This window comes from Bufo bufo, chromosome 5 (genome assembly GCF_905171765.1).
Source record: "Bufo bufo chromosome 5, aBufBuf1.1, whole genome shotgun sequence".
Classification (NCBI taxonomy): domain Eukaryota; kingdom Metazoa; phylum Chordata; class Amphibia; order Anura; family Bufonidae; genus Bufo; species Bufo bufo.
In genome coordinates this window covers 210,099,053-210,111,155 of record NC_053393.1, presented here as the reverse complement: position 1 = coordinate 210,111,155, position 12,103 = coordinate 210,099,053, and the positions used below count along the sequence as shown (strand labels likewise).

At 43.8% G+C, this 12,103-nt stretch overlaps 1 protein-coding gene across 2 annotated transcripts in view; it reads left to right on the top strand.

Moving 5' to 3' along the window:
- LOC121001943 (cytochrome c oxidase assembly factor 1 homolog) overlaps window positions 1–12,103 on the top strand; it is a 109,966-nt gene that overhangs the window by 44,079 nt on the left and 53,784 nt on the right. Inside the window, exon 2 of one of the 2 annotated variants that reach the window (XM_040433216.1) lies at window positions 96–193. The exons of the other annotated variant lie outside the window; for it this stretch is intronic. The gene's annotated coding sequence lies outside the window, so the exon portion shown is untranslated. The remainder of the gene's footprint in view (window positions 1–95; window positions 194–12,103) is intronic. 2 annotated transcript variants of the gene reach the window in all.

The window sequence follows — 12,103 nt, the reverse complement described above, 5'->3', positions numbered from 1 at the left end:
TGATGGTTGTCCTAAGACCCTCTACTTGGGGTTCTTCTGACTAACACTCTTTTTTCAAAATATATATTTTTTTTCTCTCATTCTATCTTCTTCAGCTCATGACACCCTCATCAATACCTGGTGCAAAGTCATGATCATCTAAACAACACTTCACCTTTGGGAATAGAGAAAACTTCTAGACCACCAGATACAGGTAACTAGGCATTGTAAGATGGTGTTATTGGGGTAGTTTATTATAGTATTATGTAGTACTGAGTTGGGCTGATCTGCATGTTCTAAATGTTTTACTTGGTCATAGTATAGTGATATTATAAAACATTTGCTTTGCATATTGCTATTACACTCTCCTAAATGGGTCCTGGAATTACTCAAGTCAAATTTCTGGGGCCCAGAAAGCTCTAATAATAAAACCCTTCCTGTAAGGCCTCATGCACACAATCATGTCTGTTTGGCTATCCGCCGTCCGCGGTTTTTTGTGGACCCCTTGTGTTCAATGGGTCAGTGGTCTGGATTTTACGGACATATTCTATCTTTTTGTGGAACAAACATATAGATATAGAAAGCACACGGATGATCCATGTGCTTTCTGCATCCGTATTTCTGTTCTACAAACACATAGAATGTCCTGTAATTTACCACAAAATGCAGATAATGGACTCCTTTAGGCTGGGTTCACACCTGAGCGTATTGGGTATGCGCATTTTACAGGCATTTTTATCAGGCGTATTTTGGGGCGTTTTTGTATTTAGGAAACGCTCGTAATACGCGCGTTTGTGTGGGAACCTGTGGATGACGCTGTTATGGGGTGGATCTGTAGGGGATGTGTGCTATGACACATAGGGCCATGAGGGGGTCAGCATAAGACACACATATAGCATTGTATGCTGGTCCCGCTCATGGCCCTATGTGTCCCCTTATGTGTCCTAAACTGCGCACATAACTGGCTTTGTGTGTAAAGTATTTTACTACTGTCTGAAACAAGCTCTCTCCTATTGATAAAATGGCCAGCCTCTGTACTCACTTTCACTATGAATGCACTGCAGCGAGCTGGCCGGCCGGCGCGTGACTGACGTCACTTAGTAACGCTCCTCCCACTTAATTCAGGAAGCAGTGCATTCATAGTGAAAGTGAGTACAGAGGCTGGCCATTTTATCAATAGGAGAGAGATTGTTTCAGACAGTAGTAAAATACTTTACACACAAAGCCAGTTATGTGTGCGGGGCCCCTTCATATATAATTGCAGCTTTTTCGGCGTACGTACGTGCGTTTTTGAATGAGCAAACAAGCAAACGCCCAATGTCGCGCGTTCCCGCTGAAGTCTATGGGCGGGAACGCGCGACAATACGCCCCAAAGAAGTACTTCTTGGGGGGTAGGGTGTTTTACAGCGCGTTCGTATGCGCTGTAAAACGCTCAGGTGAGAACCATGCCCATAGGGAATCATTGGTTCTTGCCTGTTGAGCGTTTTACAGCGCGTAGGAACGCGCTGTAAAACGCTCAGGTGTGAACCCAGCCTTAAATCCATGGGTCCGCAAAAAATGCGGATGCAACAAGGACAAAATCCATATTTTGTGGATCCGCAATTTGCGGACCACAAAATCGATATGGTCATGTGTGTGTAGCTGAAGTGGAAAACCACTGATGACTGAACAAACACATTAAAGGGAACCTGTCACCGGGATTTTGTGTATAGAGCTGAGGACATGGGTTGCTAGATGGCCGCTAGCACATCCGCAATACCCAGTCCCCATAGCTCTGTGTGCTTTTATTGTGTAAAAAAAACAATTTGATACATATGCAAATTAACCTGAGATGAGTCCTGTACGTGAGATGAGTCAGGGACAGGACTCATCTCAAATTTGCATATGTATCAAATAGGTTTTTTTGCACAATAAAAGCACACAGAGCTATGGGGACTGGGTATTGTGGATGTGCTAGCGGCCATCTAGCAACCCATGGCCTCAGCTCTATACACAAAATCCCTGTGACAGGTTCCCTTTAATGGATGGTGGAGAACATGTCTGTGATTCACTGAAGTATGAACAAGGCCTTACTGGAATGCCACAACTCGGCTGGTATATTGGCAAGGACAGACTGGAAACTTAAAGAGGCCCTATCGCCGGTCCTGACATTATCACTAGCTGGCAGTTTAGGGCAAACTAAAGTCATGTTACAGTACTTACTATGTTTTCTTTGCGCTGCTTTGTTCGCCCGCTGTGCCCCCCGTATGGGTTTCCCGCCTTGTATGTAAATTCATACCATCAGTACAGGGAGGAGGAGATGACCCTGTTTCTCAAGGGGCGTCTCCTTGGGCCGTGAGCTGTCCAATCGCAGCGGAAAGTGTCACAGACAGGGAGGAAAAAAAGCTAACCTTCTCCCCTGGATGTGACGTGGTCCGCTGCGATTGGACAGCTCACAGCCCAAGGAGACGCCCCTTGAGAAACAGGGTCATCTCCTCCTCCCTGTACTGATGGTATGAATTTACATACCACACAGGAAACCAGAACAGGCGGCACAGCGGGCGAACGGAGCAGCGCATACAGAAAATAGTAAATGCTGTACCATGACTTCACTATGCCCTACACTGCCAGCTAGTGGTCAGTAATACCATAGTGCAGCACAGAATGTCTGTGGTGGCCATCAATAACTGCCATGTTCTGTCCTCCTCGCCAATTGTCTCTAGTATGGATATGGAGCAGAGCGCTCAGGAGGTGAGATGTGGACCACAATACCAAGCCAGCCCTACCTTCAGCATACTGGACTTTTTCTAATAATGACACCTATAGTTCCCCCAGTAGTATGTAGCCGGCCAGCGGCAGTGAGGAGGGATTGGGTGGCCCTATGTACATTTGGCTCACCGGGAAAATTCCCTGTATATTGGGATCCAAGAGATGGCTACATATTGCCATTAGTAGGTAATTACAGAAGGTAGGTAGTTAATGGTACATACTGTGATGTCCGGTTTACTTGTACCGTAGAACTAAGCCCTTACCGTCTGGTCGTGCATAGTTGTGCTTTATGGGTCTTCTCAGAGCACAGAGGCTACCGACGTGTTGCATAATGAAAGCTGCGCCTACATTCTACAGAAAGTTATATATACCGTTGTAAAATATGTGGAATAAACTATGCATATGACTGTAGTCAGAAGATGAGAGGTTGTATGATATCTGGTGTTCTGTGCTACATCTAGAGTTTGATGTGCCTACAGGCAGTCATTGAGTTTTGCGTGTGTAGCCCTCATTCTGACTAATTTTAGAAGGAAGTAAGGAGGACCGTCAGGGTAAGTGATCAGCACAGAAATCTGCTGTGTATCCGGAGACGTAGGAGCATATACTTCAGGCAAAGGAAGTGGTCTCCTGTGACTCACCACTGTCTTACATGACTCAAATATCCTATGTCCTATATCAACTCGATCTGTGTGTTTGGGCATCTGCATTCTCCTATAAGTAATTGTTAGCGGACGCTCAGAATCTGAAACTATGCTGCGGTCTCCGTTCTGTTAGAAACAACAGTCATATTGAGACTGGCTGAAAGCCTGTAGACCACAGCTATGAACATAAAGCCACTCACACCTTTTATTTGGTCGTTTCTCAGCACTGACTGCGAGAGGGTTAAAATGAAGACGGGTTTGGAGTTTCACTTGATTTACTTACATGTAACCTTAGACTAGACGGTCAAAAAAACGTGCTGATGCTGGAGGATAAATGTGGCGCACCTTTACATTCCATCCTTTAGGTGGCTTGCTTCGTGCCAGGATCTTGCACTGAACTTTGCTGCAGTTTGGGCACCTCTTTTAGAGGACCTTTCACCCCTCCAGACATGTCTGTTTTAGTGACTACTTGCATTCCCCATGTAATATGAATTCTGGAGCATATATGCTTATAACTCTATGTTGTGCCATTCTTCTATTATTCCTGCTAGAAGTATTATGAATAAATTGCCAGCCGTCTGCAATAAAGGTCCAACTGGGTGTTGCCAGTTGGGCATGTGTCCTTGCTCAGGCTACCTCTGGCAGCCCTAATTAACTAGTGTCAGAATGTGCAGGGACACTCCTAACTGGTAACGCCCAGATGGACCTTTATTGCAAACTGCTGCCAGTGCATTCATAAACTTCTAGCAGGAATAGTAGAGAAATGGCACAACATATTCATAAGAATAGATGCTCCAGAATTGGTATTACATGGGGATGCAAGTAGTTACTACAACAGAGGTGACAGGTCCTCTCTAAGCCATGCCACCTCCAACGCCTCTTGTCGGACAAGGCAAAAGAAAAAGTGCCTGCAGCACAATAAATATGGATCACATCCTGTATGAGTCAGAATTCAGTTGCATTTGCCGTAATACATGCTCCCCGCTGTTTCTACGACCAGTCCTGCCCCTGACCTTTCCATGCTGCACACTTGCACTCCACAGCTAATGCCAAGGCTAGTTCCACACATGCAGTAAATCTTCCGACAGTCTGTTCCGGCAGAGGAACAACCTCCCAAAGTTCACTGTATCAGCCCTAGCCGGATACTGCTATTCACCTTCGGAACCCATTGACTATACTGGGATCCGACTGGTTTCTAGCATGAGTGCCGGGTTTGGGCTGGACAAAAACTAGTGCACATACAGGTTTTTGTCAGGCCAAAACCCGCTGCTCATGCCGAAATCTGGCCAAATCCCATTATAGTCAATGGGCTCCACCGGTGCATGGCTCTATCCGGCTAGGCTGGATATGGTGAACTCCAGCAGGTTGTTCTTTGGCTGGATAGATTTACTGCTGGTCTGGAACTAGTCTTACCATCACCCTCTGAAAAATGCCGTAGACATGCCATATCTCAAAGGTGCAGCCAGGTCCTCTGTGATACTGAAGGTGAACACTCTGGTTCCACAAGAACAAGCCTAGTTTGGTGGTTGGGCTTGTATGAAACCATTCAGGTTCTGCCCTGCAAACTACACGCATGCAGAAGATGTTCATGAAATGGTCTAAAAAGGACTCAATAAAACAGTGAGTCCCGGGGCTCCAGCGCTACAAGATCACGTCCATGAACAGAAGTGATCTGGCCTGCTCATGTATACCATTTGTACACAGTTTAGCAAAATTGGGAGTCTGCAGCACGAAAGGGCCCTGGTGTATAGGTGACCGCACACAAACAGGAAACCCATGTAAGAGTATTGACCACAAGTTCCTGAAAACTCAGCTTACAGGAAGTGGTACAATGCAGACACGAAGATTTCCAGAAAGGCACAACGAGAAACCACGTACAGTCATGTACACATAAAACTAAGCTACAGTGCAGAAAAAAACAACGCATATCTATCAACAATATACTCAGCAGCATATCTGACCCACAGGCAGTGTCCTCAAAGCCATGGCACAGTGCCCCACTAGCAGAACCAGAGTGCCTTCAGACCAACCTCAGTCCCAGTGCCCCATTAAAGGGCATCTGTCAGCAGGTTTGTACCTATGAAACTGACTGACCTGTTACATGTGCGCTTGGCAGCTGAAGACACCTGTGTTGGTCTCATGTTCATATGTGCCCGCATTGCTGAGAATAATAATTTTTAAATGAGCCTCTAGGGCCAGGCAGTGAAAACATCATGGCCCTATCAATCAAAGTGCAGAAGGCGTTGCAGGTGCAGAGAAAGCAGAGCCTCTAGGTGTAATGGTAACGCCCCCATTGCTCCTAGAGGCTAATTTGCATATATTAAAACATCATTTTTCTCAGCAATGTGGGCACATATGTACATGGATACAACACTGATGTCACATCATCCTGCTTGGCCCTGTCAATCAGCATGATGAGGGCGCGGCCAGTGGAGAGAGAACAGAACCTCTAGGAGTAGGGGCAACACTCCCATTGCTCCTAGAGACTCATCCGAATAAAATACGTTTATTTTTCACAAAATTGTGAAATATAGTACATGACATATAGTACATGACAATCTCTCTCTAACACAGCTAGAACCAGCCCAGTACATCACATAGATCCAGGGCCCCCCCCTTATTCATTGCTGAAATTGTCCTGCTTCATTTATTTAATGTGGCAGCTCCAGGGGTGTGTCCTTTCTGCTGAAGCCGAGGGGTGTGTCTGTTCTGATGCAGGTCTCTCCCGGTAGCTGTCACAGCTTCTAACAGAAGATAGGGCTGGCAGTTAAAAGATGGAACTGAGCATGTGCAACCATTTCAGTGAGGTGGACAGGAAAATAAGGAAAAGAATAAACAGCAGGTGGCGCTATAGATATACCTCAGTGGCTATACTAAATTAACCACCCCAGGACCGCCGTACGCAGGATTGCGTCCTGGCGGCGGCCCTGTTATTCCTCCTGGACGCGCCGGCGCGTCATCTCGCGAGAGGCGAGATTTCCTGTGAACGCGCGCACACAGGAGCGCGCGTTCACAGGAACCGGATGTAAACGAGTGCATCTGCAGCCTGCCAGCGGCGATCATTTGCTGGCAGGCTGTAGATGCGATTTTTTTATTAACCCCAAAAAGGTATATTAGACGCTGTTTTGATAACAGCGTCTAATATACCTGCTACCTGGTCCTCTGGTGGTCCCTTTTGCTTGGATCGACCACCAGAGGACACAGGCAGCTCTGTAAAGTAGCACCAAACACCACTGCACCACACTCCCCCCCCCCCCCCGTCACTTATTAACCCCTTATTAACCCCTGATCACCCCATATAGACTCCCTGATCACCCCCCTGTCATTGATCACCCTCCTGTAAGGCTCCATTCAGACGTCCGTATGTGTTTCACGAATCCACGGATCATCAAAACACATACGGATGTCTGAATGGAGCCTTACAGGGGGGTGATCACCCCATATAGACTCCCTGATCACCCCCCTGTCACTGATCACCCCCCTGTAAGGCTCCATTCAGATGTCCGTATGTGTTTTGCAGATCCGCAAAACACGGACACCGGCAATGTGCTTTCCGCATTTTGCGGATCCGCACATTACCAGAACTATATAGAAAATGCCTTTTCTTGTCCGCAATTGCGGACAAGAATAGGACATGTTCTATAGGCTCTACAAAAAACGCAGTGTTCGCCCGATCAGGCCTGATCTTGTGCGCACACTTGCGTTCAGTCCGCCCCACCGCAGTGCCAGAATTTCTTTTTTTCTGATCACTGCAAAAACACCGTAAAATCGCTGTGGCGCTATAAAAAGATCACTTTTGAGGGGCATGGCGAGTTCATAGAATTTTTTTTTTTTTTCTGGCACAAGTTAGCGGAAATTGATTATTATAATTTTTTTTTCTTACAAAGTCTCATATTCCACTAACTTGTGACAAAAAATAAAATCTCACATGAACTCACCATACCCCTCACGGAATCCAAATGCGTAAAGTACGGCGATACCACATGTGTGACACTTTTTTGCAGCCTAGGTGCGCAAAGGGGCCCAAATTCTAATGAGAATCTTTACGATTTCACAGGGCATTTTTTACGCATTTGGATTCCAAACTACTTCTCACGCTTTAGGGCCCCTAAAATGCCAGGGCAGTATAAATACCCCACATGTGACCCCATTTTGGAAAGAAGAAACCCCAAGGTATTTCGTGAGGGGCATAACGAGTTCATGTAAAATTTTATTTTTTGCCACAAGTTTGTGGAATATGAGACTTTGTAAGAGAAAAAAATATATAAATCATTTTCCGCTAACTTGTGCCAAAAAAAATATATTCTAGGAACTCGCCATGCCCCTCACGGAATACCTTGGGGTGTCTTCTTTCCAAAATGGGGTCACTTGTGGTGTTTTAATACTGCCCTGGCATTTTAGGGGCTCTAAAGCGTGAGAAGAAGTCTGGAATCCAAATGTCTAAAAATGCCCTCCTAAAAAGAATTTGGGCCCCTTTGCGTCTTCTTTCCAAAATGGGGTCACTTGTGGGGTATTTATACTGCCCTGGCATTTTAGGGGACCTAAAGCGTGAGAAGTCATTTGGAATCCAAATGCGTAAAAAATGCCCTGTGAAATCCTAAAGGTGCTCTTTAGAATTTGGACCCCTTTGCGCACCTAGGCTGCACAAAAGTGTCACACATGTGGTATCGCCGTACTCAGGAGAAGTTGGGCAATGTGTTTTGGGGTGTCTTTTTACATATACCCATGCTGGGTGAGAGAAATATCTCTCTCAAATGACAACTTTGTATAAAAAAAAAATGGGAAAAGTTGACTTTTACAGAGATATTTCTCTCACCCAGCATGAGTATATGTAAAAATACACCCCAAAACACATTGCCCTACTTCTCCTGAGTACGGTGATACCACGTGTGACACTTTTTTGCAGCCTAGGTGCCAAAGGGGCCCAAATTCTAAAGAGCACCTTTAGGATTTCACAGGGCATTTTTTAGGCATTTGGTTTCCAGACTTCTTCTCACGCTTTAGGTCCCCTAAAATGCCAGGGCAGTATAAATACCCCACAAGTGACCCCATTTTGGAAAGAAGACACCCCAAGGTATTTCGTGATGGGAATAGTGAGTTCATGGAAGTTTTTATTTTTTGTCACAAGTTAGTGACAAAAAATAAAAACTTCTATGAACTCTCTATGCCCATCAGCGAATACCTTAGGGTGTCTACTTTCCGAAATGGGGTCATTTGTGGGGTGTTTTTACTGTCTGGGCATTGTAGAACCTCAGGAAACATGACAGGTTCTCAGAAAGTCAGAGCTGCTTCAAAATGCGGAAATTCACATTTTTGTACCATAGTTTGTAAACGCTATAACTTTTACCCAAACCAATAAATATACACTTATTGCATTTTTTATTTTTATCAAAGACATGTAGAACAATAAATTTAGAGAAAAATTTATATAGAAATGTAGTTTTATTTGAAAAATTTTACAACCGAAAGTGAAAAATTACATTTTTTTGCAAAAATTTCTGTAAATTTAGATTAATATAAAAAAATAGGTAAAAATGTCAGCAGCAATGAAATACCGCCAAATGAAAGCTCTATTACTGGGAAGAAAAGGAGGTAAAATTCATTTGGGTGGTAAGTTGTATGACCGAGCAATAAACCGTGAAAGTAGTGTAGTGCAGAATTGTAAAAAGTGGTCTGGTCATTAAGGGGGTTTAAGCTAGGGGAGCTGAGGTGGTTAAATTGAACTACATGCAGGTACAAAAATAATCAGAACCAGGTGCTGGTTTGAAAAATATAAAAAATGTTTTTCTTGGGACAACCCTTTAAGGCCCATTTGCACGAGCCAAACAAACATTCATAAGAATTGGCTTGTGTAGACACCACATTGATACGCTGACAAACAAGCAATGAACAACCTGTGTTGGCAGCACATCTCCTCTTCTAAATGCAAACTGTGTGGGGAATGAACGATCATCTGCCCATGTAAAGGCCCTTTAATAGTGGCCCGGTCGTCTTGTTGTATTGACAGTCAGTTCTTGTATAAGGACCTTTACTGCCTCTGTCTACCGGCAAAGCCCTGAGCAGGTTCCAAGGAGCCACAGGCTAGTTGGAAAACACTGGATCTTGTTTCTAGATATTGCAATCGTGAAAAATATTTGATTTGTTATTCAAACAGTATAACTATCCCTTGTGACTTGGGCAAATTGACAGTTGTTTGAAATCTTCTCTGTTCTTAGATGACCTACAACAGTGGTGGCGAACCTATGTCTCGGGTGCCAGAGGTGTCACTCAGAGTCCTCTCTGTGGGCACCCGCACCCTGGAAAAAGTCTAAGGTGTACTAATATGCCTTAGACTTTTCCTACCATTCATCAGCGCAGGGTGCACCATGAACAGCACAAGCAGCGCACTGAATGTAGGCAGGCTATGATAGCTAAATGATATTGGACTGTAGTATTCAGGTTAAATTGCTGTGTTGGCACTTCGGGATCAATAAGTGGGTTTTAGGTTGCAGTTTGGGCACTCCGTCTCTAAAAGTTTCGCCATCACTGACAATGATTGATATCAAAGTTTCTGAAGAGTCTGCAGGTTCCCCACTGATCCTCAAAATGAAAGGACTGCTACCCTTTACAGATCTTCCCTGCGCAGCAATGCGCCAGCTACCCACTGCGCAGGAAACTAAAATGCAGTCCTATGTACTTGAATATAGCTGTATTGCCATTCCTTGCACAGCAGAAGCCCAGGAAACCTAGTTTCAGGATAGGTCATCAGATCAGTGGGGATCCAACACCCAGAACCCCCGCCGATCAGCTCTTTGAGAAGGCTGCAGTGCTCCAGCTTACCATGTACAGCGCCATCCGTTGGATAGCTTGGTATTACAGCTCAGCCCCATTCACTTGAATGGAACTTAGCTGTGCTTAAGCCACACTAGCGAAGAACATGGCGTCACTGTCCTAGAAAGAGGTCCTAGGTGTCGGACCCCTGCCTATCTGATATTGATGACCTATCCTGGGGTCATCAATATCAGAATCCCGGAAAACCTCTTTCATTTGATGGATTTTGGAGGTCCGGCAGTGTTCACAGAATATCATGACATATCCTAGCTATATGTCATAGGATTATAACATGGAAATACCCCTGAATTGTGGAGTGCCCTTACTTTTTGGAATGACTGTGTTTTTAAGGTTCTCTCTGCTAATGAACTAAGCACAGAATGTGAAGATGAAAGAGAAAACCAGGACAAGCTAATGAGCAGACTGGAAGTAAAGACAAGATTGATTCAAAAACATCTGAACGAGTCACGAGATTGTGGATGCAGAACATACTTTTCGGTACATTCTGTTACCAATATGATAATGAATTGTGAGCTTACTCTTCTTGACATAAACCTTGTTCAGCACTTTGAGCCCCAGATCCTTTCAACGGAGCTCACTAAACGTATTTACCACTGTCTTTCTCTTGAATAAGCCGGCACTTCTTATTCGTAAGACGCTAGCTTCTTCTTTTTCCCAGAGACACTAGAACAAGCTTCATTTGCACTTTGCATCCTCATTAAAAGAGCTGATCTGATTTCCTCGTTGCCAGCAATGGTTCACTGCTTACAAGGCTCTTTACATGCCGCCTTTCCGTGAGTTTTATGAAGCTTCAGAGCCATCCATTGTGCAGGGTTTCTATAAGTTGAATAAGAAGAAAATAATAGATTGTTTTTGAGTAATTAGTCCGAACAACAAGCCTGGTAAAAAAATTATTACAAAATCTTGAAAAATTTGTAATAAAACATGGATTTTAAATGAGCGCTAACATTATGATATAATATATACCGTAAGACGCACCTGACCATAAGATACACCTAGGTTTTAGAGGAAGAGAACAAGAAAAAAATATTTTTTACCAATTTAGAGTCAGTTTGGGTTACCTTGTAGCCTGATAATCATAAGGTAACTCGTGTAGGTGTGATATATAGACCACCTAGCCAAGTCAAAGAATTAGATGATCTACTAGTTGAGGAAATAACTAAAATGACATTGAAGGGGGAAGTTATCATTATGGGAGACTTTAATCTTCCTGATGTAAACTGGAAAACCAAAATAGCTAGTTCTGCCAGGAGTACAGATATTCTAAATTCCCTACTGGGATTATCTCTACAGTAAGTAGTTGAGGAGCCAACCAGGAAGGAGGCCATTTTAGATTTAGTAAATGGAAATTTGGTATTTAGTAATGGAAATTTGGTATCTGATATTACTGTAGGGGAAAGCTTGGGATCTAGTGATCACCAGTCAGTGTGGTTTACTATAAGTACAGTGACTGAGTCACACCACACAAAAACAAAAGTTTTAGATTTTAGAAAAACTGACTTTTCTAAAATTAGATTAGTGGTATACGAGTCCCTATCAGATTGGAACAGTTTCAATGGAGTCCAGGAGAAATGGGACTACTTAAAAGTGGCACTATTGAAGGCAAAAGAAAATTGCATTAGGCTTGTCAGTAAAAGCAAAAAAAGGAAGAGACCACTGTGGTGCTCAGCAGAAGTGGCCAAAATCATAAAAAAAAAAAAAAAAAACGAGGATGACAGGCAAATTTATAAGATTAGGCAGAGAGAGGCCAAACAAGTTATAAGAGCTTCTAAAGCACAGGCAGAAGAGAAATTAGCTCAGTCAGTGAAAAAAGGCGATAAGACATTCTTCAGATACATAAATGAAAAAAGGAAACTAAAACAAGGAATTACCAAATTAAAAACAAAAGGAGGAAGGTATATGGA